Source organism: Lygodium microphyllum, chromosome 18 (assembly GCF_053477565.2).
Source record: "Lygodium microphyllum isolate KBCC chromosome 18, Lygodium_microphyllum_v1.1.10, whole genome shotgun sequence".
Lineage (NCBI taxonomy): Eukaryota > Viridiplantae > Streptophyta > Polypodiopsida > Schizaeales > Lygodiaceae > Lygodium > Lygodium microphyllum.
This window is the reverse complement of record NC_141152.1, coordinates 112904482-112932229: the sequence shown is the minus strand read 5'-3', so window position 1 is coordinate 112932229 and position 27748 is coordinate 112904482. Positions and strand designations below refer to the sequence as shown.

The following is a 27748-nucleotide window of genomic DNA, read 5'->3' as shown; positions in this document are numbered from 1 at the left end:
CCTAGGCTCACGCAACCAAATCCCGTCAACACTCTTGATCCTTTTTTTTTTGGTCTAGTCTCAGGGTGCCTTTTGCGCACTCATCCTTTTTCACCTTATGAATCCCTTGTATTTGGTTCATATATAATGGCCTAGAGACACGGCGTACTTTGTAATCTTGTTATCTTGTACTTATTTTTATAATTAATAAAATTACCCATTACATGTGCACGAGAGAGAGAGAGAAAGAGAGAGAGAGAGAGATGAAATGATATATTAACGTCTACAAAAGGCCAAAATGACCTATGAGACCATGAGTTACAATCATGTGTATGATGATACAACTGTCTGGGCAAAATATGTAGCACAAACAGAATAAGAAAGGAAACTAACTATGGCTATGTGTAAAACATAGAGCTCTATCTAGTAACAATGAGCTTCAAAATGGTACAATCTCATGTGTGTATGGAGGGCCTAGCTCTAGCCTGAGCAATAATCCCCTGTATCGGCCTATGCAGGTGTCGTCAGTGTCTATGTCGAGGCCTAGGACGTCTAGATTGGCTAAGCTAAACGGCTTGATCACTCAGTACTCCTTGTTTGTGTGTGGACTGTGGTAGTGAGAGAGGCTCTTGTGTGGACTGTGGCTGTAACTGTATTGAAGTCTTCTGAGTCTCCTTTGCAAAGAAGTCTGTGAGCTGCCTCTGTGAAGGACCTTGGGGTCTTGGAGCAGCTGTACTCTTGAGGCACATGTCACGAATAGTGGTCCAAATCCGTATATATATTATAGAGAGAGAGAGAGAGAGAGAGAGAGAGAGAGAGAGAGAGAGAGAGAGAGAGAGAGAGAGAGAGAGAGAGAGAGAGAGAGAGAGAGAGAGAGAGAGAGAGAGAGAGAGAGAGAGAGAGAGAGAGAGAGAGAGAGAGAGAGAGAATCAGTGCCTACGGCCCTCGTGTCTCTTGTACTCGTGTAATCATGTAATCTTGTACTTTTTTCGTAATTAATACAATTACCTTTTATGAAAAAAAAGAGAGGGAGAGAATCAGTGGGATGTCTTGTACTCTTTTTTCGTAATTAATACAATTACCTTTTACGAAAAAAAAAGAGAATCAGTGGGATATCTTGTGGGTGGTTGAGAACAAGAGTCACGGTGAAGCAGGAAAAGTTGTGGATTGCTATGGGTTTCGCTTGTTTTATGCAGGGATACATGTTATGCATTATTCTGGTGTGCTTATGATTGTCCATGAGAAATATTAGCCTGTTCTTATTAAAAATGATGTATAGGGCCGCTTTGTGGTAATTGAAGTTTATTTGAAGGAGAGATCTTATGGTTGCTGGGCCTCTTTGCTCCGAATGACCCTTTATCCCGACAGGATCTTTGGAAGACTTTGCAGAGCTCCATGTCACTTGACAAAAGGGGTTTCTTGATGGGGGATTTCAATATGTGTGTTGACTCTTCACAGTCCACTTCAGGGCATTCGGTGACGGATGCTCCGGAAAGTCGGGTGTGGAATGCCTTTGCTCTAGCGGTACTTAAGCAAGATCTATGGTCTTGGCTCCATCCTTCTTCTACAGGGTTTACTTTTCATTCCGCACAGTATGCAACTACATTGTCGCGGTTGGACCGAATGTACATCATGCAGGATGATGATTTTCTTCCTGAGATGTTGGAAATGCAAGTCTTGCAGCAATATGCCTTATCGGACCATTTCCCTCTCCAGCTTGTGCACAACCCATTGCACCTTTTATGCAGTTATTGGATAGACTCCCTTTACGTTTCAACTCGTCTTATTTGAAGCATCCAATCTTTCAGGGCTATATGTAGCAGTTGATTGAGCGATTTTTATTGGACTTCGTCTCTGAGGGCACGGCTTCCTTTGAACGTCTGCTCTCTAATGTGCAACGGGTTGCTCGGCAGTATGGGATCCATCATGCCTCTCTTTGTCGGCGGCGTCGACACGCAGCGGAGGACTTACTGGCTCGTTCCCTGTTGGTGGATACCCCAGATGATGAATTTCTGTTGTCACTGGCGATGCGTTTGGCTGATCTTATTAAAGAATTTCAGTTGAAATCTTATCAGCAGGCCAGACTGCACAATTTGACTGACAATTTGCAAGATAGTGCTTGTTAGACTCATAAGTTCTTTCGCGCGCTGCATGTTTCTCCTGCTCGAGAAAATATGACTAGATTCCAGGATTCAGAAGGTCGAATGGTCCACTGACCCGTAGACCATTGTCAATATGTGCATAAATTATTTTCTAGATCTTCTTGGTTCTTTCCCGTCGCCTTCTGACCAGGTTACGCATGCACGCTTAGTCTTCTATGATATGGTTCGCCATCAGGTTCCACTTCATATGCAAACTACTTTGGAGGTAGATATTTGTGAGGAGGAGGTTATGGATGTTTTGTTACACCTGCCTAAGGATAAAAGTCCTGGTTGGGATGGTCTCACCAATGAATTCTTTGAGAGCTCAGCTACCCAACTGGTGAAACCATTGGTGGCTATGTTTCAGTAGGTTTGGGAAACAGGAGTCATGCCTTCATCATGGAAAGAAGGCCTTATCAAATTGCTTCCAAAGGTTCCTTCGCCGTCAATGTTGCAACATTGGAGGTCAATTTCTTTGATGGGTTCGATGTATAAAATCTTTTCCAAAGTGTTGGGGAATTGGCTCCATAGGCACCTTTCAGCTATTGTGCATCCTCTTCAATATGGTTTCATTAAAGGCCACAACATTCTGCATAATATCTTAAATGTGCAAATGGCTATTGACTATGCAAGGCACTCTAGTAAAGAAAAAGTATTGATTCAATTGGATCTGGAAAAGGCTTTTGACTATTTAGACTGGTCTTTCATTGCATAACTTATGTTTGCTATGGGTTTTGGTACTCGGATGTCCTGGTTGATCTACACCATTAGTGCTGCGGCTTCTTCGCGAGTTATGCTCAATGGTGGTGTTACCGAGCCATTTGTCCTTGCACGCTCGATGAGACAGGGTTGCCCTTTGAGCCCTCTCTTCTTTGCCCTGGCAACTCATCCAGTTCTTTCAATGTTATCTTCAATGGCAGCTTCTACTCAGCTAGCAAGATTGTCTCTTCCTTTGGGACAGCACTTCATTAGCCAATCTTTGACTGATGATAGCTTTATGATTTTGCGTGCGGACAAGGACAACATTCGCAAGGCATTAGATGTTTGGACGCTCTTCGCTCATGCTTTTGGTCTTCGTATCAATGCCTTCAAATTAGCCATTCTCAGTTGCACGGAGTCTGATTTACAGTCATTGGGCTGGTAGGGTCACGATATTCCAACTGAGATTGGAGGAACGAATCAATCTTCTCGTTCCACGCACGCGGAGCTTGCTTGAGTCCATACAAGGCCTTCTTCAACCTGTAGACTTTCCCATCGGAAGATCCAAAGCTAGGAGGCTGCTCAACATAGATCTCCTCCTTCAAATCACCATTGAGGAAGGCCGACTTCACATCCAACTGATAAACAGGCCATCTCCTATGGCCAGCCAAAGCAAGAACAGCTCTAATGGTCGCCATACGAGCTGTGGGGGCAAAAGTGTCATGACAGTCAATCCTTGGGCGCTGTGCAAAACCTTTAGCAACAAGGCGGGCCTTGTGCTTATCCAAAGAACCGTTGCTAAGGTATTTGGTCTTGAAGACCCACTTGACTCCAATCACCTTCTTATTCGGGGGGCAAGGCACGAGTGACCAAGTGCCATTCCTCTCAATAGCCTCCAACTCGGCTTCCATAGCTTTCTTCCATGGTGCGGACTGTAAAGCCTCCTTCACAGAGGTGGGCTCTCGATCCTGCATAACACGGGTCATCAAACAATAGTTGGAGCAAACAAGCTCCGTAGAATGTGCCTGGTGCCTTCATGACCGCCGCGGACCATCCTGCGGTCCCCACTCCTCAGGAACCCCCTCGATCCCTGAATCACGGAGTGTGTCACGGGCCCAGCGAGGAGGAGGACGAACCTCCCCTCGTCTTTCTCCATCAGCAGAAGACTCTGGAATATCCACGGTGGTAACTCCTCAGAGGTGTCCGGTGGAACAGTAGACTCTGTGTTAGAAACAGAATCATAATCAAAAGGCACGGGCTCCAGTGGAACTGCAGAAGGAGCCCAACTCTCCCCTGGATCTCCAAGAACGGGATGCTCCTTACCCGTTGAAGTAGCCGGCTCCACAAACCGCACGTCACGGCTAGTGTACACATCCCGCTTGACGGGATCATACAATTGGTAGCCGTGGGACTGGGAGTTGTAGCCAACAAATACTTGTTTTTGGGAAGCTGCTTCAAATTTATCACGGTGAGCCTTGGGAATGCGAACATAGGCATCACACCCAAGACCCGAAAGTAAGAAACATCTGGCTTCGTCCCAAAATAAGCCTCAAATGGGGTCATCCCTTCCACGGCCGAAGTAGGGGATCGATTAAGGATGTGGATTGCAGTAGCCATAGCCTCGGCCCACAGAACCTGAGGGGTCTGTCGGTGCTCTATCATGGTGCGCGCCATCTCGATCACACTGCGGTTCTTCCGTTCAAGAATACCATTTTCTTGAGGAGTGTGGGTATTGGCAAACTCCTGGTGAATACCTCTATCTGCACAAAACCGAGCAAAACTCATTAGAAACAAAATCACCTTCCTTGTCGGATCGCAAGGTCTTCAACTTCCGGCCCGATCGGTTCTCCTCAAAGAGAAGCCAATCCTTGAAGTGCGAGAAAGCTTCTAACTTTAGTGCCAAAAAGTAGGCCCATGTCATCCTGCTGTAGTCATCCACGATCAGCATGAAGCACGAGCTCCCACGCAGGGACTCATTCCTCATAGGGCCACATAGATCCGTAGATACTAGCTTCATCGGTGAAGTAGACCGTCGCGAAGCTGTGTGGGGAATGGCATCCCTATGCTGTTTCCCCCGTATGTAGGAGACACATGGCTGTTGGCTCACCACTATATCTGGCAATCCTTGGTGTCCTTCTTCTTGGTGTCCTTCGTGTCTTTGTTAGGGCAATCCTTCTTCCAATGGCCAGTCTTTCCACAAATATGGCATGTGGAGTCTTTGTCCTTGTCCTTCTCCTTGTCCTTCTTGGACTTGTTATCCCCCTTCTTCTTCTTTTGGTCCTTCCCCTTCTTCTGAGAGGCTTGACCTGTCAGCGCCTCCGACTTGGAAGCATTCTGTCCCTTTAACTGTTCCTCTTGATCCAAGACCATAGGAACCAACTCTTCCCACCGAAGAGTAGACTCTCGCCCCGAAGCAATAAGGGCAGAGTAAAATGTACCAAATCGTGGCGGCAACTGGGACAATAGTGTGATCGTCATGTCTTCGGAGGAAATCGACTTCCCCGCATTCTGAACCTGCATCTGTAGCTGCCTTAGCTTGTTAATGTGCTCCCGTAGCGAAGAAGACTTATTTACAGACAAGGTCCGCATCTGTACCTCCAAAGAAACCCGCTTCATTAGGGTCATCCGATTGTACATCTGATCAAGCTCCAGCCATATCTCCCAAGCCACCGTCAAGTGCTCGATGTGAGCGATCACGGCGCCAAATGCGGTAGTTGTCGCCGTCAAGCTTCTGATCTGTAGGAAGAGCCAGTAAGATAGGCACCTTCCGGTCCATAATCGCCTGGAACTCCAAGTCAATCTCTGTAGACATCTTCACCTGCAATGCCTTCACAAACGCAAAAGCAGCCCCCTCTGACTGGGAAAACTCAGCTTGCTAAGGCTCTTCCGCGTCCTGAACCTTCTTCACCCGCCAGAGGCGATGAAAAAGCAAAACGTGCACTTGTAGGCTGAAAACTCAAACTTCCTCCGCGTCAAACAGCAGTAAACAGCAGCAAATCCAGCACTTGTACTCCTTTCCTGTGCGCCCACACTCGTTTCAGCCTTGTTCCAAGGCGCAGTCCTCCTGTTTGCCCTTAAACGCAAAAAATGCAAATTTGTGTCGCGATGAAAACTCCTCTTCAGGTTGATTCTGCGCTCAGTCAGCCCTCAAACACTGCTTTGATACCATGTCAGAGTGCAGCGGTGCGGAAGCGTAGGACTGAGAGAGAGAGAATGCAGAGAAAGAAGAGAGAGAAAGAGACAGTGGAGAGAGAGAAAGACAGGAGAGAGAGAGAAAGACAGGAGAGAGAGAGAAAGACAGGAGAGAGAGAGAACGAAAGAGAGAGAGAGAGAGAGAGAGAGAGAGAGAGAGAGAGAGAGAGAGAGAGAGAGAGAGAGAGAGAGAGAGAGAGAGAGAGAGAGAGAGAGAGAGAGAGAGAGAGAGAGAGAGAGAGAGAGAGAGAGAGAGAGAGAGAGAGAGAGAGGTCGCGATGGTGCCGCCGGTTCGTCCCGCCCTGCCGTCGCCTAGACCTGCGCGCTTGACGATTGCCACCTGACGATTGCCACCTTCCGCCTGTGCCTGCCTGCTTGCCTGCTGAGTGCCGTCTTCTGCGTGTGCCTACCTCCTCGCCTGACGACTGCCGTCTTCCGCCTGTGGTCGCAGAGCAAGCCGCTTCGTTCCCCCCTGCCGTCGCCTGATCCACCTGATCCGCCACGTCGACGCCTGAAGATGGCACGCCGTTCGTCTGCACAAACAGGTCTGCCTCGTCCCTGTCTTTGGCTGCCGTCGAGTCGTCTGCGGTGGCCACCAGTCACCGGGATCTGCGCCCTTCGCTACTCGCCTGCCTTCACACGCCCTGTTCGTCAGGGATTCATCTGCGCGTCTGTTCTGTTCTCCAAAGGAGCCCCGTTGCAGTCCTGTTGCTACAGCCAGGTGGTTCCCTGATTTTGCAGACTTCTCTGTGTCAGCGTGCGGGGCTGCTGCAGCCACATTTACGCCTCCCCCGTGTTTCTCCGGTTACCCGACACCCCGGGTCATCTGCGCGTGTTTGCCCAATTCTCCGTTGTAGTCCTGTTGCTGCAGCTGGGTGGTGCACCCTCTGATCTGTACACAGAGGAAGAGAGAGGGAGAGAGAGCGACGCCTGTTCGCCTGTGGTCCCCTGCTTTTCGTCCGCGGGCAGCGCTAAGGAAGCAGTATGGCTGGCCTAGATATGGATTTTCTAGACCGGACGGTGGCAGCCCTTGGCCCTGATTCCGATACAGAGGAGCCGGAGGATATGGTGCCCTGCACGGAGGAGATGCCTCCGGGTTCTGAATTGCCGCCTGCGGGCAAACGCTCCAAGCATACTTCTGACGACCCAATGGGTCCTCAGGAACGTTCCTATGCGCAGGTTGCCTTTGATCCGGTGGATTCGCAGGAGATTGACTGGGAGCATTTGTTGGACTTTGCCAATACTCTGCTTGGCCATTATGTCCAGCACAACACTGAAACTTTTTCTGACGCGGGAACTGATGATGTGCTGGAAGCCACGGTGGACCCGAAATCAGTCTTGCGGTCCTTCTCGGTGTTTTATGACCGTGCAGTTATACTTTTCTTCACTGGCAGGATCCCAGTGCTTTCACATATTCGCCAGTGGATGCACCATTTATTGCAAGGGGAGTGTGTCGAGGAGATCTTTCTTGGACCTCGCGGCTTTTATGAGGTGCTGTTGAAATCGGAAACACATGGAGCTGAGCTCCTATCCAAGCTGCCATTATTCTTTGATCGCCGCTTGGTCCATGTTGTACCCTGGCGCCCTATGGGTGATTTCCAGCGTCTGCTTCAACGAGAATGCCCGGTATGGGTGGAAGTGGAAAATTGTCCGGCGGTTTATTGGCCATTGTTGAAGGATGCAATGGCCGTTGTGGGAACAGTGTTGGTGCCCCCAAGCCTCAGGGCTATGAATCGAAATCGTTTATGCATGTTATGGGACACAGCCCGGAAAAGGCCTGCGTGGCTTCGCCTCAATTGTTCTGGCATGCATCCTTTGCATTTTCGCTTAAAATGGGGCAACTTTGCAGGCCATTGCTTTTCATGTGGTAAATTGGGGCATTTCATGGCCGAATGCCCTGAAAGGCAACCGTCTTCCGAGGATACGCCGGTTGTGCTGCCTAAGGATGACATGGTGCTTGATGCCCCGACACAGGAGGCCCTTCAGCCACCAAATGTCGTGGATAAAGGCAAACAGCAGGTCCTGGGTTTGGATTCTCGTAGCACTGATTGGATTGAGGCACGTCAAAAAAAAGGTAAAAAGCTGGATGCAGGCCGGGCGGATCCTGGGCCTAATACTTCACAGGATTCCGTGCGCACGTATATGCGCCGGAAAGAAATGCTCACTTCATAGCCGGCTGCGCGTACTATGGCCCCGTCTGGCCCCCGTAATCAGTCTACAAGGAAAGCCTATATAGACGGCCCCAAGGGCCCACCTGCTAAGCTGGCGTTTGATACAAAAGGTAATGTCATTACACCCTGGGATCGGCGTTATCCCCGCCCCACTCCCAAGGCAGTGGATGTTCCTTCTACCTCTAAAGCAGGTCGCCAGAATTTGTTTGCAGTATTGGCTGATTTTCTGGATGAGGGCGTCCTAGATGCTCTCGCGGAAAAGGTGAAAGCAAGGCAACAGGCGCCTCGTTCCTGACTCCCTTGTTTGAAGATATATGAAGATAGCCACGTGGAATGTGCGAGGCATTTGCTCTCACCATAAGCAACATGCCATGTGGACTATCTTGCATGAGAACCAGTGGGATGTATTGTGTGCAGTTGAGCACAAAAGTCACGCTGAAGCAGGGAAAATTGTGGATTGTCATGGCTTCCGTCTGTTTTATGCAGGGACACATGCTACGCACTATTCGGGCGTGCTGATGATTGTCCATGAGAAATACCAGCCTGTTCTTGTCAAAAATGATGTGCAGGGCCGCTTTCTGGTCATCGAAGTCTTATTTGAAGGAGAGATTTTATGGTTGTTGGGCCTCTATGCTCCGAATGATCCCGCATCCCGACGGGATCTCTGGTCGACTTTGCAGGGCTCCATGTCACTTGGCCGAAGGGGGTTTCTGATGGGAGATTTCAATATGTGTGTTGACTCTTCTCAATCCACTTCAGGACATTCGGTAATGGATACGCCGGAAAGCCGGGTGTGGAATTCTTTTGCTTTGCGCGTGCTTAAGCAAGATCTTTGGTCGTGGCTTCACCCTTCTTTTTCAGGCTTTACTTTTCATTCCGCACAATATGCAACTACTTGGTCGTGGTTGGACCGAATGTATATCATGCAAGGGGATGATTTTCTGCCCGAGATGCTGGAAATGAAGGTCTTGCAGCAATATGCGTTGTCGGACCATTTCCCCCTCCAGCTTGAGATGCGGACACAATCTATTGCACCTTTTATGCAGTTGCTGGATAGGCTTGCTTTACGTTTTAACTCCTCTTATTTAAAGCATCCCATTTTTCAGGGCTATATGCAGCAATTGATTGAGAGGTTCTTATTGGACTTCGCCTCTGACGGCCTGGCTGCATTTGCCCGGCTGCTCTCTAATGTGCAGCGGATTGCTCGCCAGTATGGGATTCATCATGCCTCTCTTTGCCGGCGACGTCGACATGCAGCAGAGGACTTACTGGCTTTGGTCCGTTCCTTGCTCGTGGATTCCCTAGATGATGATTTTCTGCTGTCACTGGAAAGGCGTTTGGCCCATCTTATTCAAGTCTTTCAGTTGAAATCTTATCAGCAGGCCAAGCTGCATAACTTGACTGACACGTTGCAAGATAGTGCCTGCCAGTCTCATAAGTTCTTTCGCGCCTTGCATGCTTCTCCGGCTCGCGAAAATATGACTCGACTCCAGGATTCGGAAGGTCGCATGGTCACTGATCCGTAGACCATTGTCACTATGTGCAGAAATTATTTTATGGAACTTCTTGGTTCTCCTCCCTCACCTTCTAGCCAGGTTACGCATGCCCGCTCGGTCTTCTATCATCTGGTCCGCCAATAGGTTCCACTTGATATGCAAGCCACTTTGGAGGCGGATATTTGCGAGGAGGAGGTTATGGATGTTTTGTTGCACCTGCCGAAGGATAAAAGTCCTGGTTGGGATGGTTTCACTAATGAATTCTTTGAGAACTCGGCCACGCAGTTGGTAAAGCCATTGGCGGTCATGTGTCAGCAGGTTTGGGAAACAGGGGTCATGCCTTCCTCATGGAAACAAGGCCTTATCAAACTGATTCCCAAGGTCCCTTCGCCGTCAAAGCTGCAACATTGGAGACCAATTTCTTTGATGGGCTCGATGTATAAAATCTTCTCCAAAGTGCTGGCGAATCGGCTTCACAAGCACCTTCCAGCTATTGTGCATCCTCTCCAATACGGTTTCATCAAGGGCCGCAACATTCTGCATAATATCTTGAATGTGCAAATGGCTATTGACTATGCGCGGCACTCCAGTCAGGAAGTGATATTGATTCAATTGGACTTGGGAAAGGCGTTTGACTATGTGGACTGGTCTTTCATTGCAGATCTCATGTCTGCTATGGGCTTTGGTACCCGGATGTCCCAATTGATCTACACCATTAGTGCTACGGCTTCTTCAAGAGTTATGCTCAATGGTGGGGTTACAGAGCCATTTGTCCTTGCACGCTCGGTCAGACAGGGTTGCCCTTTGAGTCCTCTCTTCTTTGCCCTGGTGACTCACCCGGTCCTTTCAATGTTATCCTCAATGGCGGCTTCTGCTCAGCTGGTAGGATTGTCTCTTCCTTTGGGGCAGCACTTCATTAGCTAATCTTTGGCTGATGACACCTTTATGATTTTGCGGGCAGACAGGGACAACATTCGAAAGGCATTAGATGTTTGGACGCTCTTTGGTCAGGCCTCTGGTCTTCGCATCAATGCCTTTAAGTCGGCCATTCTCAGTTGCACGGAGCCTGATTTACAGTCATTAGGCTGGCAGGGCCAGGTGGTTTCCCGTGGATCCATTGTCAGGCAACTTGGATACCCGTTGGGAGTGGATGTACGGCCAAAGGACCTACTGGAGTGGATTTCACAAAAACTGGCGGCGAAGTTTATGTATTGGAAGTCGCAAGCGTGGCCTTTCCATGTGCGCCTTAAAGTGGCTCAGACAATTATGCTACCAATGTTAACTTATTTCCTGCCATTGCTGCCGTGGATGCCTACTACTTTGAAGGCTCTCACTCATCCCATTCGTTTCATGCTATGGAAGAAGGATTCCCTGCAGGCAGGCATTTCATGGATTTCATGGTCGCATACATGCACCCCTAAACGCATGGGTGGTGGCGCTATTTTGGATGCAGAAACTCATATGTTGGCTCTTCGTTGGTCTCTTTTTCGTGCTATGTGTGTGGATCATCACCCGTGGACCATCATAGCCCGTTATTTTCTTGAGGACGCCGGGCTACGCCATGGTAACACACGGCTTCGGGCCTCCTGGTGGCATGTCCTTAATGCTGACTCTCGATTTTCCAGTCCCTCTTCTTCTTTGTTACTGCACTTGGTCGGCTCTTGGAAAGTGGTGCTCCAAAAGGCCCGTTGGCATCCAGTAGGGGACCGCTTGCAGACTAACTCCTTTCAGCTGGAATTGTTGGCAGTATCCAGATTACTTTCATGGGAAGACAAACATCAGCTCAGACCGAGATTTAACCGCATGGCCCGTTTAGGTGTGACGTCGATTGCGGATGCTACCCTTGCCACTCGCAATGTCCTCGCATCGTTTCGGATTGCTAGGAGACTCTTAGGATCCTGCGCGGATACCGTGGTTTATGGGAAAAGCTTTTGTTGGAGCTTCAGGGTAGGCAACCCTTTCCTGCCCTGGCTGTGGATCGTCCTTGGCAGGACTGGGACCTTGCAGGCCGGTTGAGTCTGGAAAAGGCCTCTACTAATCAGGTGTATCATCTTCTCATTCAAGATCACCATTGGCTGGGTTTGAAAGCTAATACTGTTTGGGGACTGCGGAAATCGATGTCATGGTGGCAGGCGAGCCTGATGGAGGGCTGGCGGAATAAGGCACCTTTCAAATGCAAAGTCTTTCTTTGGCAGGTAATGATTGGTGGTCTTCTTCTTGCCTCGGCCCTTTCCAAGCGTTGAATCTCGAATGGCAATTGTTTCTTCTGTACCACTACTGCGGAATCGGCCCGACATCGTTTTCTTTCTTGCCCGCTCGCCAAGAATATTTGGTTACTCTTGTCGCAAATCTGGCGCGCGGTGGTGGGGTCCTCACTAACTCCTTTCGATTGGGTTTTTGTGCGCCCAAAGTACCCCATACCGCCACAGTTACATATGCAGATCTTATTTCACTTTTTCAAATACTGGGGATGCTGGCACATTTGGACAATGCGCAATGCTTTTCTCTTTGATTCGGCCTCTAATGTACCGAGACATTGCCAAGCTTAAAGGGCTCTCGCATTGGCAACTAGATCTCATTCGACACTCCGACTTGCTCCCTCGGGGGGATTTGCATCCCTGGCATATGGCAATTACCTCTGGGTCGTTGCCATGATTGGTGTAACCTTTTTAGTACATTAGTACGGGGATTTCCCACACGTTGGCCTAGGGCCCTCGTGTCTCTTGTAATCATGTAATCATGTAATCTTGTACCTTTTTTCGTAATTAATACAATTACCTTTTACGAAAAAAAAAGAAAGAGACAGTGGACGATGAAGATCTGCTGTATAAAGAATGCTGAATACAAAGATATGCAGATATATACACGGGCGCAGTGCGCTGGACTGCGTGTCTCCACCTCGACGATGCAACCTGCTGTCCACCTCGAAGTCCACTGCAATCTGCTGTCTGAAATCTGCGAACAGAGACGGAATCTGCGCATGTCACCGGTCTGTAATCTGCGAGCAGAGAAGTGTTCCAGACTGCTGAAAGTGCCAGGTATAAATAGCTGAAAAACCGGGGGAAATAGGGCGCTAGAAATGGCCAGGCGGCTGCATTAAATGCAGCCGACTGCCTGCTGCAGGTCAGACTACCACGTGGCAGTTCGCGACTGCAGGCAGTCCGACTGCACCAAACCTGGCTTGCTGCCCTGATCTGATCTGATCTCTAACAACTACTAGAGTGGATTTCACAGAAACTGGCAGCTAAGTTTATGTATTGGAAGTCACAAGCGTGGCCCTTCCATGTTTGCCTCAAAGTGGCTCAGGCAATTATGCTGCCAATGCTCACATATTTCTTGCCATTGCTGTCGTGGACTCCTACTACTTTGAAGGCTCTCACTCGCCCCATTCGTTTCATGCTATGGAAGAAGGATTCATTGCATGCAGGTATTTCGTGGATTTCGTGGTCACATACATGTACCCGCAAACGTGTGGGTGGTGGAGCTATTTTGGATGCAGAAACTCATATGCACGCACTTCGCTGGTCTCTTTTTCGCGCCATGTGTGTGGATCATCACCCGTGGGCCATTATAGCCCTTTATTTTCTTGAGGATAGCGGGCTTCGGCATGGTAATACACAACTTCGGAGCTCCTGGTGGCATGTCCTTAATGCAAACGCTCGGTTTTCCAGTCCGTCCTCCTCTCTGTTACTTCATTTGGTCGGCTCCTGGAAAGTGGTGCTCCAAAAGGCGCGTTGGCATCCAGCGGGGGACTGCTTGCATACTAACTCTTTTCAAATGGAATTGTTGGCAGTCTCGAGATTACTTTCATGGGAAGACAAACATGAGCTCAGACCAAAATTTAACCGCATGGCCCGTTTGGGTGTGACTTCAGTTGCGGATGCCACCCTTGCCAGTCGCAATGTCTTCACATTGTTTCGTACTACCAGGAGACTTTTCATAATGCCACGTGGATACCGTGATTTATGGGAACAGCTTTTGTTAGTGCTTCAGAGCAGGCAACCCTTTCCTGCCATTGCTGTGGATCGTCCTTGGTAGGACTGGGACCTTGCAGGTCGGTTGAGTTTGGAAAAGGCCTCTGCTAATCAGGTGTACCATCTTTTGATTAAAGATCATCAATGGCTGGTTGTTAAAGCTAATACGGTATGGGGATTGCGGAAATCTCAGTCATGGTGGAAGGCAACTGTAATGGAGGGCTGATTGAATAAGACATCTTTCAAATGCAAGGTCTTTCTTTGGCGGATAATGATTGGTGGCCTTCCTCTTGCCTCGGCCCTTTCCAAGCGTCGAATTTCGAATGGCAATTGTTTCTTCTGCACCACTACTGTGGAATTGGCCTGACATTGTTTTATTTCTTGACCGCTCGCTAAGAATATCTGGTCGCTCTTGTCACAGGTTTGGCGCGCTGTGGTGGGGTTCTCACTAACCCCTTTCGATTGGGTTTTTGTGCACCCAAAATACCCCACACCGCCACAGTTGCATATAAAGATCTTATTCCACTTTTTTAGATATTGGGGATGCTGGCACAATTGGACCATTCGGAATGCCTTTCTTTTTGATTCGGCCTCTAATGTACTGGGACACATTGCCAGGCTTAAAGGTCTCTTGCATTGGCAGATAGATCTCATTCGGCACTTGGACTTGCTCCCTCGGGAGGACTTACTTCCCTGGCATATGGCAATCTCCTCTGCATCTTTGCCATGACTTGTGTAACTCTTTCCTGGCTTTGTACTGGGATTTTACACACGTTGGCCTAGAGCCCTCGTGTATCTTGTAATCATGTAAACTTGTACCTTTTTCGTAATTAATACAATTACCTTTTACGAAAAGAGAGAGAGAGAGAGAGAGAGAGAGAGAGAGAGAGAGAGAGAGAGAGAGACTTGTGATTACGAAAAAAAAAAGAAACTTGTGGTTTGCAAGCCTGCAACATAGGGAGACAAAGCAGTTCATGCTCAGCATCTAGTTCAGTGATGGATAATTTGCAAGAGACAAATGGTATCCATGTGGCCTTTCTCGATCAGCATTTAGGGAATGGGAATGACCAAGTTTTGCTGGATTCGGTTAGTGATTCATTGGCAGAGGATTTTGGGCAGTTGACAGAAGGGGATGAGACAGGTAAACGTCAGAAGATGTCAGTTGAAGAACCGCTATTATGGCCCCCAAATTTGCCTCAGCTAGAGGTTCAGGCTTCTGGTCCACAACCTAATGGGTCTCTTCAGTTCATGCTGGCCATTGCCAATCATCTTATGTTGGATTATGTCCATGTTAATGAGAGTAAAGCTAACTCTATTCTGGAAGGGGATCATGTAGTTGCAGTCATGGGAACGGAGTTGGTTCTACAGTAGATTTCTGCCTTCCATGAGAGGGTAGCCATCTTTTACTTTATAGGAAGGACTCCCTTGATCACCTGGATTTGTACTTGGCTGTAGTCTATGCTTGTAAATGTTCAACAGTGCCAAGAAGATGCTTCAGGGCATGTGCATGCCCCTCTTGTTGAAGAGATTTATAATGGTCCAAAGGAGTTTTTTGAGGTGCTTTTTCGCTCCTCGAAAGTGCGGACTTTCATCATGTAGTGCATCCCTTTGTTTTTAGATTGGCAGCTTGTTCACATGGTCCCTTGGAGGCCCATGGTCGAGTTTCAGGAGGCGTTGAGGCAGGCATGCCCTATTTGGGTGGAGGTGGTTGATTTCCCTGCGCATTTTTGGAGACTCCTCCCTTTGGTCTTGAGAACCTTAGGCGAAGTGTTGGTAGAGTCTCGGTTAGCTTCCCGCAATCGGCATAGGGTCTGCAAACCTAGCCTGACCAAAATTCGTTTTCAGGTTCCAAGACTGCATACCTTGTTTATGAGTTGAAATGGGGTACTTTTGCAGGACACTATTTTAGATGTGGCCAATTGGGCCATTTCACATTAGCAAACTATAGATCCAGACATGGATATGCAAGACCACCATCCTTCCCACATACTTCAGCAGCCTCAAGTTGATCTTGAGACGCTTTCCCAACATGGTCGTGATGAAGGTAAGGAGGAGGTTTCTCAAGTGGGCCTTGAGCCTACTTCCCTTTCGGTTGACCGGAATGTGTCCTCTCTGAGAAAATTTCTTGGGTATCAGTGGTTAGAAGTAATGCAAGACAAGCTTCTCGTTCGGCTTTTGCTCAGCTCTTGCCCACCCATCGCCGCACCCCATCACTTAGACCTTTCAATGCAGAGGTAAGGAGTTTTACATGAACCCTCAATCTTCACATGCTCTGGCGGGGGATGATTAAAGGAATTCCAATTCTGTTTTGTGCTTCGATGCACAAGGGAGGCTTGTGCCTCCTAGGGATGTTTCTCGTTCACAACAATAACAATTTTCTTCTCGTGCTTCGATTGTTGGTTTGCAAAGGGCAGACCTTGTAGATGTAATTCAAAGCGAGATGGAAAGATTCCAGGCAGCTAAAGATATAGATGTAAAAGGAAAAGGAAAAGGAAAAGCGATGGTTCAGTAGTTTTCTCATTTTTGATTTATTATGAGAATTTCTTTGTGGAATGTGAAAGGTATCTCTTCAGGCAGCAAAGCAGTATCGGTTGTGGAAAGTTGTGTTTGCTAGAAGGTGGGATGTATTTTGTGCGGTGGAGCATAAACAACATGCTTTGGCTGGATCCTCTTATGTTTATAAGGATTATGTAGTTTTTTTCAGTGGTCAAGCTCCATACAAATCTGGAGTTATGTTGGTTGTCAAATCCTACTTGCAACCATCGCTGGTTTCTCAGGACACCCTCGAGGTGGATTTGTGATTCTAGAGATACTTTAAAGGAGGGAGAGATGCATGGTCTGTTTTTAGGGATAATGCTTGAGAGTTATCCCGTCAGTATGGTATTCAGTATGCTTGCTCTTTAGGAGCTAAATTGCAGAATGCCTAATCTTTATTGGCCCACTTCTTGTCTCTAAGTCAATCAGCGGATTCTAATGATGACTTGCTCACATGCATTGAATGGTTGAAAAGTAGGGTTCATTCTCTTCAAGAAGAGGAATTTGCAAAATAGAAACTGTTGGCTAGAATTGAAGCTTTATACGATAATAACTGTCAATCCCATCAATTCTTTGCTCGCCTGCACTAGAAATATGCACGGGAAAATATTGTGCGTTTAATGGATGAACAAGGTGTTATGGTGACTGATCCGGCCTCCATCATTCGTATGTGTGTTGAGTTTTATAATTCCTTGCTAGGTCCGCAAGAGAATTTTTCTAATACTGTTCTCTTTGCTCGCCAATATATTTGTGAGTTGGTTAGCAACCAGGTCAAAGAAGAATGGGTGGATTTAATGGAGACGGATATTTCAGAAGATGAATTGGAAGAAGTGCTATCCCACCGACCCCGAAGGAAAAGCCCTGGCGGCTGGGATGGGTTTCCTAATGAGCTATTTTGAGCTAATGTGTAGCAGCTTAAAGACCCATTGACTCACCTGTGTCCGCAAGTGTGGAATAATTATGGTATCATGCCATTAGACTAGAAGATTGCTGTCATTTGGTTGTTGCCCAAGGTTTCCTCTCCAACCTCTTTGAAACAATGGAGACCTATTTCCTTTATGGGCTCGTTATATAAAATTTTCTCCAAAATCATTGCCAACAGATTGCATAAAGTTTTTCCGCACCTGGTTCATCCATGTCAATATGGTTTCATTAAAGGTCAGAATATAATGCATAACATCTTGAATGTTCAACTGGAAATTGACGATGCTAAAGCTTCAGGGTAGTAAGTAGTTATGCTTTAGCTCGATATTGAGAAGGCATTTGATCATGTTAGCTGGGCTTTCTTGCGGCAATTATTTTCTACAATGGGATTTGGCCCTCGCATGGTTTCTCTTGTTGTTACTATTGGTTAGGGAGCTGTGGCTCGTATTGCTCTTAATGGAGGGATCACAGAAGAAATTGCCTTATCTCGGTCTCTTAGGCAAGGCTGCCCTCTCAGCCGTTTGCTGTTTGCTTTGGTCACTTGATGCTCTCATTGTTGGATAAGTTCGCAGATCAAGGCAAGATAGTTGGCTTGTCTCTTCCTAGTGGTACTCAACTTGTGGGTCAATCTTTGGCAGATGATTCTTTTATGTTCCTTAAGGCTAATTGCACTAATGTTAATCGGGCAACGGTGGCATGGAATCTTTTTGCTTTGGCATCTAGACTTTATAAAAATACTCAAAAATCTACACTTCTCTCCTGTACGGAGACTGATCTGCAGGCCTTGGGCTGGCATGGAATTGTGATCTCAAAGGGAAATATAACCAGACACTTGGGATATCCTATTGGTATGGAGGTAGCACCCTGGGCCTTACTGGATTGGATGGCTTCCCGGATTCGTGAGAGGTTCATGTACTGGAAATCTCAAGGCTGGCCTTTACATGTTAGACTGAAAGTTGCTCAAAGTATTATGATCAGTATGATATCGTTCTTTTTGCCACTACTTTCCTAAACTAAGAAGTCCCTTTTGGAACTAGTTCAGCCTATCAGGTTTATGTTGTAGAAAAAGAAAGGGAATTGTTTGGGTCAGGTTTGGATTTTGTGGCAGCATGTAACTACGCCTAAACGAATGGGGGAGCAACTTTGTTGGATGTTAATTTGCATATAAAATCCTTGAGGTTGGCCCTTTTGCAAGCATTATGTGTACAGAGTCATCCTTGGTTAGACATTGCAAAATTTTTCATTGAAAAGATTGGCATCTCTCATGGTAACACGGTTATTTGTGCCTCCTGGTGGCATGTGCTTAATTCCTCGAGGCCTATTAAGATCAACCAACCTTTTCTCCTTTCTCATTTGATTGCATCCTGGCATGAGATCTTACGTTTTTCAGTTTGGCGCCCCCTTGAGATTCGCAAGGAGGCGAATTCGTTGCAAGGAGAAGTCTTGGCCTCCATGTTGTTGGATTGGCCAGACAAAGATTTGCACAGACTCAAGTTTAATCGGATGGCTCGTTTGGGGTTGCAGACAGTTTTTGACGGTGTTATTCTTGGGCAGTCCCGGCTTTACTCTTTTTGGCGTATTCGTCAACACTTTTGGGTACCCCGTGGATATTGTGACATCTGGTCATCCATATAGGTCAAACTTCAGAGGTTCTCTCCTTTACGAGTTCTACAACCATTGTATCCATGGCGTGATTGGAAGTTTGTGATCCCGGATGATTTTGAGAAGAGGTCTGCTAACTAGATATACCATCAGATGGTGGAGGCCAAGAGATGGGTCACTACAAAGGTGAATAAATTATGGCATATTAGGGATGGCAAAAAGAAGTGGCAGGAAAGATTTCTTCATCTTTGGAAGTTTAAGGTTCCCTATTAGGGTAAAGTCTTCTTGTAGAGATTGCTAATTGGTGGTCTTCTAACTGGAGCGGTGCTGTGTGCTCGAAAGATCTTTGCTGGTCGTTGTGTATTCTGAACTACATGTGATGAAACATTGCTTCATCTTTTTGCCTCTTGTCGAGTTGTGAGAGAGATCTGGTGTTTCATTTCTCGCGTGTGGCTCTCGGCGACTCAGCTCCAGATAACAGCCCGTTCATGGATTATGGTAAAGCTGCCCTCCGTGCTTTCTTTGCATTTTGATTATTCCTGCCTTTTCCAGTTCCTTAGATGGACTGCCTTGTGGCATATTTGGCGTACTCAGAATGCCTTTATTTTTGATTTGATCTCCGGCATCCATGGTCATGTGGCCTGTGTTCGAGGTTTAGTGCTATGGAAGATTTCTTCTATGATATCAGTTGACCTTGTTCTTCTTGACATTGCTGCTGCCTGGCTGGCTGTTGTTCACTCTACTTCAGTTGTGTGATTTTCTATTTGTGTTAAGTCCTGATAGTCTTTCGTCACTTTCTTTGATGACCTGATGGTCTGATGTAACAGAATGTGAGAGATTTAGTGAGAATGCGGACCAGATGGTCTGATGTATATATTTTCTACTTAATTCAATTATCTTCACGGAGAGAGAGAGAGAGAGAGAGAGAGAGAGAGAGAGAGAGAGAGAGAGATTGCTCGCGGAGAGAGGTTAGAGAGGAACGCGACGGAGATGGAAGCCCTTCCACCGCCTGTCTGACCTGTGTGTCCCTGCCATCGCCGGACCTGCATGTCACTACCGTTGCTTGCCAACGTCGTCCCTGCGCGCGCACTGCTGGATGAACCTGTGACTCGTTTGTTACTTTGCACCACGCTGCAAATGCCCAACGGATTCGAACGCCCTGCTGGCCTGTGGCCCCCCTGATCGTGCTCATCCTGATCTGTACAAGCCGCGCTGCAAAAAACCCTAATCTCGACTGTTCATCGTCAATGAAAGGAAGCGTTGCGTCACGGCCAGCCACCGTTAGGTCATGGCCAGGTATTCTGTACCTATTGCCCTGCTACACATCAGCCCTGTGTCCTGCAGCCCCCAGCGCGCCACTGTGCACATTGTTGTGCTGAGAAGTGAGAGAGAGATGTGACTGCGTCCCTGCACAGATCTGAGTGCTCGCTGCCTGCACACGCATGCGCGCGCGCACACACACACACAGAGTTGTGGTCTTCAAGCTTGCAATAAGGAAGGCAAAGCAGTTCATGCTCAGCATCTAGATCAGTGATGGAGAATCTGCAGGAGACAAATGGTATCGATGTGGCCTTTCTCGATCAGCATTTAGGGAATGGAAATGACCAACTTCTGCCAGATTCAGACAGTGATTCATTGGCGGAGGATTCCGGTCAGTTGGCAGAAGGGGATGAGACAGGTAAACGTCAGAAGATGTCGGTTGAAGATCCACTATTATGCCCCCTTAATTTGCCTCAGCTAGAGGTCCAGGCTGATGGGTCTCTTCAGTTCATGTTGGCCACTGCCAATCATCTTATGTCCGATTATGTTCATGCTAATGAGAGTAAAGCTAACTCTTTTCCTGAAGGGGATCATGTAGATGCAGTTATGGGAACGTAATTGGTTCTACAGCAGATTGCTGTCTTCCATGAGAGGGCAGCCATCTTTTATTTTACAGGAAGGACTCCCTTGATCACAAGGATTCGTACCTGGCTGCTCCCTATGCTTGTAAATGTTCAACAGTGCCAAGAAGATGCTCTAGGGCATGTGCAGGCCCCTCTTGTTGAAGAGATTTATGATGGTCCCAAGGGGTTTTTTGAGGTGCTTTTTCGCTCCTCGGAAGTGCGGCCATTCATCATGTAGCGCATCCCTTTGTTTTTGGATGGGCAACTGGTTCACATGGTCCCTTGGAGGCCCATGGCCGAGTTTCAGGAGATGTTGAGGTAGGCATGCCCTATTTGGGTGGAGGTGGTTGATTTCCCTGCGCATCTTTGGAGACTCCTCCCTTTGGTCTTGAGAACCTTAGGTGACGTGTTGGTAGAGCCTCGCCTGGCTTTCCACAATCGGAACAGGGCATGCATGCTTTGGGACATAGGAAAACCTCGCCCGATCAAAATTCATTTTTAGGTTCCAGGGCTGCAAACCTTGGTTTATGAGTTGAAATGGGGTACTTTTGCAGGACACTATTTCCGATGCGGCCAATTGGGCCATTTTATTTCGGAATGTGACAAAAATCCGGAGGTTTTGCAGCGATCTATAGATTCAGACATGGATATGCAAGATCATCATCCTCCCCACATACATCGTCAGCTTCAAGCTGATCCCGAGATGCCTCCCCAACATGGTCATGATGAAGGTAAAAAGGAGGTTCCTCAAGTGGGCCCTGAGCATACTTCCCTTCCGGTCGATCGGAATGTGACTTCTCGGGAATATTCTTGGGTATCGGGGGTTAGACGTAATGCAAGACAAGTGCCCATCCATCGCCACACCCTATCACTCAGACCTTTCAATGCAGAGGTAGGGGGTTTTATATGAATCCTTAATCTTCACATGCTCCGACCGGGGATGATAAAAGGAATTCCAATTCTGCTTTGTGCTTTGATATGCAAGGGAGGCTTGTGCCTCCTGCTATAGATGTAAAAGGGAAAGAAAAAACGGTGGTTCAATAGTTTTCTTATTTCCGATTTATTATGAGGATTACTTTGTGGAATGTGAAAGGTATCTCTTCGCATTGTAAGCAGTATTGGTCGTGGAAAGTTGTGTTTGCTAGAAAATCGGATGTATTTTGTGCGGTGGAGTATAAACAACATGCTTTGGCTGGATCCTTCTATGTTTATAAGGATTATGTTGTTTTTTTCAGTGGTCGAGCTCTATATAAATTTGGAGTTATGTTGACTGTCAAATCCTGCCTGCAGCCATGGCTGGTTTCTCAAGACCCTCGAGGTCAAATTGTAATTCTAGAGATACTGTATGAGGTAGAGGTTTTGTGGTTGGTTGGCTGATCAATGCGAGATAGTTGGCTTGACTCTTCCCAGTGGTACTCAACTTGTGGGTCAATCTTTGGCAGATGATTCTTTTATGTTCCTTAAGGCTGATTGCACTAATGTTAATCGGGCAACGGTGGCATGGAATCTTTTTGCTTTTGCATCTGGTCTTCATATTAATACGTAGAAATCTACACTTCTCTCTTGTACGGAGACTAATCTGTAGGCCTTGGGCTAGCATGGAATTATGATCCCAAAGGGAAATATAACCAGACACTTGGGATATCCTATTGGGGTGGAGGTAGCACCCCGGGCCTTATTGGATTGGATGTCCTCTGGGATTCACGACAGGTTCATGTACTGGAAATCTCAAGGCTGGCCTTTACATGTCAGACTGAAAGTTGCTCAAAGTATTATGATTAGTATGATATCGTTCTTTTTTGGCATTCCTTCCGTGGACTAAGATGTCCCTTTTGGAACTTGTTCAGCCTATCATGTTTATGTTGTGGAAAAAGAAGGGGAATCGGTTGGGTCAGGTTTGGATTTCGTGGCAGTATGTGACTACGCCTAAACGAATGGGGAGAGCAGCCCTGTTGGATGTTAATTTGCATATGAAAGCCTTGAGGTTGGCCCTTTTGCAGGCGTTATGTATACAGAGTCATCCTTGGTCGGACATTGCAAAATTTTTCATTGAAAAGATTGGTATCTCTCATGGTAATACGGTTATTTGTGCCTCCTGGTGGCATGTGCTAAACTCCTCGAGACCAATTAAGACCACCCAGTCTTTTCTCCTTTCTCATTTGATTGCATCTTGGTAGGAGATCTTAGGTTTTTCAGTTTGGCGCCCGTGTGAGATTTGCAAGGAGGCGAATTTACTGCAAGGAGAGGTCTTAGCCTCCTCCAGGTTGTTGGATTGGCTAGACAGATTTGCATAGACTCAAGTTTAATCGGATGGCTCGTTTGTGGTTGCAGATAGTTTTTGATGGTGTTATTCCTGGGCAGTCCTGTCTTTACTCTTTTCGGCGTATTCATCAACACTTTTGGGTACCCCATGGATATTGTGATACCTAGTTATCCATATAGGTCACACTTCAAAGGTTCTCTCCTTTACCAGTGCTATAGCCATTGTATCCATGGCGTGATTGGAAGTTTGTGATTCTAGATGATTTTGAGAAGAGGTCTGCTAACTAGATATACCATCAGATGGTGGAGGCTAGGAGATGGGTCACTACAAAGGTGAATAAATTGTGGCATATTAGGGACAACAAAAAGAAGTGGCAGGAAAGATTCCTTCATCTTTGGAAGTCTAAGGTTCCCTATCAGGGAAAAGTCTTCTTGTGGAGACTACTGATTGGTGGTCTTCCAACTGGAGAGGTGTTGCGTGCCTGAAAGATCTCTGCTGGTCATTGTGTATTTTGCACTACATGTGATGAAACATTGCTTCATCTTTTTGCCTCTTGTCCAATAGCGCGATAGATCTGGTGTTTTATTTCTTGTGTCTGGCTCTTGGCAACTCAGATCGGAGTCAGGGATTATGGGAAAGCTGCCTTCCGTGCCTTCTTTGCATTTTGATTATTCTTGCTTGTTCTAGTGCCTTGTGACATATTTGGCGTACTCGGAATGCCTTTCTTTTTGATTCGGTCTCGGGCATCCATGGTCATGTGGCCCGTATTCGAGGTTTAGTGCTATGGCATATATCAGCTGACCTGGTTTTTCTTGACATTGCTGCCCATTGTCTGGCCATTGTTCGCTCTACACCAGCAGTGCGGTTTCCTCTTTGTGTCATAGTCCTAATAGTCTTTCGTCACTGTCTTTGACGACCTGATAGTCTGATGTAACAAAATGTAGAGAGAGAGAGAGAGAGAGAGAGAGAGAGAGAGAGAGAGAGAGAGAGAGAGAGAGAGAGAGAGAGAGAGAGAGAGAGAGAGAGAGAGAGAGAGAGAGAGAGAGAGAGAGAGAGAGAGAGAGAGAGAGCTTTTACGAAAAAAAAGAGAGAGTTTTTCGGATGACCTGATGGTCTGATGTAACAGAAAGTAAGAGATATAGAGAGATTGTTGACCTGATGGTCTGATGTAAATATTTACTACTTAATTCAATTATCTTCATGAAGAGAGAGAGAGAGAGAGAGAGAGAGAGAGAGAGAGAGAGAGAGAGTTATATTAACGTCTACAACAGGCCAAGTTGGCCTATGAGACCAAAATGTTGCATACAAAATGTCTGGGAGATTTCAAAAGTCCCAGTGAAGCTAACATTTATGCTATGTTGAACTAAATTGAGTAGGTACAAAATGATATCTAGACTAGATACAATCTAGAGGTACTCCTAGTGCGGTGTGGAACTACTCCTAGAGTGTTCATCCTAGGATGTCCCGCATGGGTCGGTCTAACATGGAGAGACTAAAGCGGCGGGGCAGGGCCCTCCGATGGCGGCGTAGTATCCCTTGTATCTTCGACATGTGTCTTCTGCGGGGACGGGGGCCGGCGGGGTGTGGGCGCCAGGCTTTGCCTCTTGCTGTGGCTATTTCTAAGGTGGTCCCTCGGGGTCGGGAGGCTGGTTGGGCTGGTGGGGGCTCGGTGGTGGGGAGGGTAGCTGGTATTTGGTAGAATTTGTTGAGTGTGCGTTGGTTGGTTGCTCCTTTGTCTTTGATCCGTGGTTCGTAGGAGGTGGTCTCTGTGGCGTCGTATTTCCAGTAGAAAGAGCCCCAGGCATCTTTGGTCTTTGAATTCCATCACCTTAGAGAGTGGTCCGAATCCTTCGCTGAATAGGTAGTGGAAGCGTCCCCGGATTTCGTAGTACACTGGGCATCTACAGATATAGTGTTCCTTTGTCTCTGTCTCGAGATGGCAGAGCTGACAAATTCGGTCTTTTGGGGGGAGGGGGTTGGCCCCGTATCTGCCCGTTTAGACCTGTAGTTGGTGTGAGGACGTGCGGATCTGTCCGATGGCACTTCTGACCCCGTGAGACAGGTGTGTGTCCATGTAGCTTGGGCGGGTGATGAAGCCATCCGGGGAGATGTGCAGGAAGTGCTCTCGGTAAAAAGCCTTCTTGGTTCCTAGTTCCGACGTGGGGGTCACCCATATCCTGGCTGTGTCTGTCTGGATGATATCCATTTTGATGATGCGATTCACCTCCTCTCGGCTGAGCTCCAGGTGTGGGCAGTCTAGGCTGTATTGTAGTGGGGGGAGGTGGTCCATGTGTAGGCCATGGAGCCGTAGCCAAGTCTCTGTTCGGGCATACCAACACTTAGTGTCCCCTTGTGTTGCTAGCTGTTTGGATGACTCCAGGGCGAGTCTGGGATACCGGTGCCGGGGCAGGTCCCATATTCGGTGCAAGAAGGTCATGGTCTGGAAGAGGGCCTCAGCCACGAGGGGCGGTGCCCCCAGCTCTGCGCGGATGATCTCGTGTGGTACGGAGGGCTTGCTTCAGATCATCCGTGAGATCATAAGCATTAAGGGTCTCTCCATCTGCTCCCATCCCTCATAGGTGGCCTCCTTCTTAGGCAGTGGCTGATCCTGTGGGGCCCTCCGTGTGTGGTAGAGATTGGACCCCCATATGGGAGCCCCGTATAGGAGGGCTGGTGTGACCAAGGTGTCAAAAAGTCAGAGCTTTGTCCGGGGTTCTTGGAACTGTATGCAGGTACATTGGTTCTCCATTGACCCGAGGGCTGCATAGCCTCGGGTTAGTCTATCTTCTGTTGCTTTTCTCAGGGTAAATCTCGGTCCAGAGAGTGTAATCCCTAGATAGACGTATCTTTGGACCACGTCTACGGTCTCTCCGCCGTATGTGAAGGGGGGTACCAACCGTCAGAGCCATTGGGTTGACGCGTTGAACACCATGACCTTGGTTTTCCCCAGGTTCACAGTTAGGTCTTTGTCTTGGCAGAAGGCCTGTAGTGCGTCCAGTTGGCGCTGTAGCCCTTCGGGTGTGCTGGAGATGAGGACTATGTCGTCCGCATATAGTAAGATGGGTATCAGTGTCCCTCCCAGGCTCGATCCCTCCTCGCCCAATCTATCTATGTACTCTGAGATCTCATCAATGTAGAGGCCAAATAGGGTGGGTGAGAGTGGGCATCCAAATAGGGTGGGTGAGAGAGAGAGAGAGAGAGAGAGAGAGAGAGAGAGAGAGAGAGATTAACGTCTACATAAGGCCAATGTGGCCTATGAGACAAAATCCAGAGTACATCCATGTCTAATGTCATCTCATCAACAAGGTAAAGATAACATTACAAATAAGTGGGCGGACTATGAAACAATACTGAAAATATATTGAAAATAACTATATGATGGGACTGTACTAGGGTTGAACCATGTGTAGTGTTGTTTCATCGATAGAAAAGGAAATGAAAGAAAAGAAGAACCAGATCTGATAGAGTCATGTACAAAAGTGTGGTGGAGACTATGGGCTGTAGCTGATCTCAAGATCTGCACATGATCTCAGCTATGATGCGGTCCCTAGCTACTTCACTGATATGCCTGGTGGTGAGTTCTCGGTGTCTCGTGATAATGGCTCTAATCCGACTGTGGTGTGGCCTCCTCGCATGTGGTCTCGGTAGATGGGGTTGTCGTGCTCGATGAAGGGAAATGGCTCTATCCAATGTGACTCCACGGCGTGGCCTGTAAGGTGTCTGGGGGGGTGGCTTTGTCTCTGCTAGGTTGGTAGTGCCAGTAGGGTCGGCTCTGTAGAAGAAGTCTATCACTGCTCTCTGCGTGTGTCCCTTTGGATGAGCTGGCCTCCTGTCTCGCAGTAGTGCAGTTTGGAGCCTCTCGAGCTCCGGGAGGAAAAGGCCTAGGCATCTTTGGTCCTCATACTCTATGACGTGACGAGGAGGTCTAAATCCATCACGGAAGAGGCAGTGGTACCATCCTCGTATGTCATAGTATACTGTGCATCTGCATATGTAGTGCTCCTCCGTCTTAGGCTCTCGACCATAAAGCTAGCAAGTCCTATCCTCTGCTAGGGTATTTGTCCATCTGCCTGTCTCCATCTGAAGCCTTTGTGAGGAGGTGCGAATCTATGCGATAGCAACCTGTACGCTATGGGAGAGATGGGTGTCCATATATGCTGGCCGAATAGTGAAACCATCATTAGAGAGACACAAGAAATGACTCCTGTAGAACTCCATCCTCGATCCTAGAGGGAGTGGTGGATGGATCCATGTCCTTGCTGTCTCAATCCTCAAGATATTAGCTCTGATCACCTGGTTCAGCTCTGATTGGCTGAGAGAAAGTGTAGGGCAGTCGATGCTATAACCCAAAGGTGGAAGACGGTCAATATCCAAACCATGTAGACTCATCCAAATAGCCATCTGTGAAAACCAACAGTTCTCGCCTCCTACTGCTAGTTGTCTAGATGAGGTTAGTGCCAATCTAGAGTATCTATGTGGAAGTTCCCATAGTCTGTGCCAAAAGGTCACTGCCAAGTGTTGCCCCTAGCTCTGCTCTGACAATGGGATGTGGAGTGGAGGGCTTACTCCTAATTATGCATGCTATCATCATGATCAATGTCCTTTCCATGCTATCCCAACCATCATAATAATCCCTCTCTACTCTAATCTGATCAATGAGTGGGCTAAGACACCCATGGTACAAGTTGCAACCCCCTCTGCTCCATATAGTAATGTAGGTGTGACTAGGGTGTCAAACAACATGAGTTTGGTGCGGGGCTCCTGGAACTACATGTGAGCACATTGACTCTCGAGTGCCCCTAGTGTTGCGTATCCACGTGCCAGATGTGCCGTTGATGCCCCTCTCAACGAAAAACGTGGGCCAGAGAAGGTGACTCCTAAATAGACAT

At 47.6% G+C, this 27748-nt stretch overlaps 1 protein-coding gene and 1 pseudogene across 1 annotated transcript in view; one reads left to right on the top strand and one right to left on the bottom strand.

Annotated features, from left to right (window-relative positions):
- LOC148021267 (tRNA modification GTPase) overlaps window positions 1-27748 on the top strand; it is a 108682-nt gene that overhangs the window by 62206 nt on the left and 18728 nt on the right. The gene's annotated exons all lie outside the window — the stretch shown is intronic.
- LOC148021268 (uncharacterized) lies at window positions 504-25149 on the bottom strand (annotated as a pseudogene).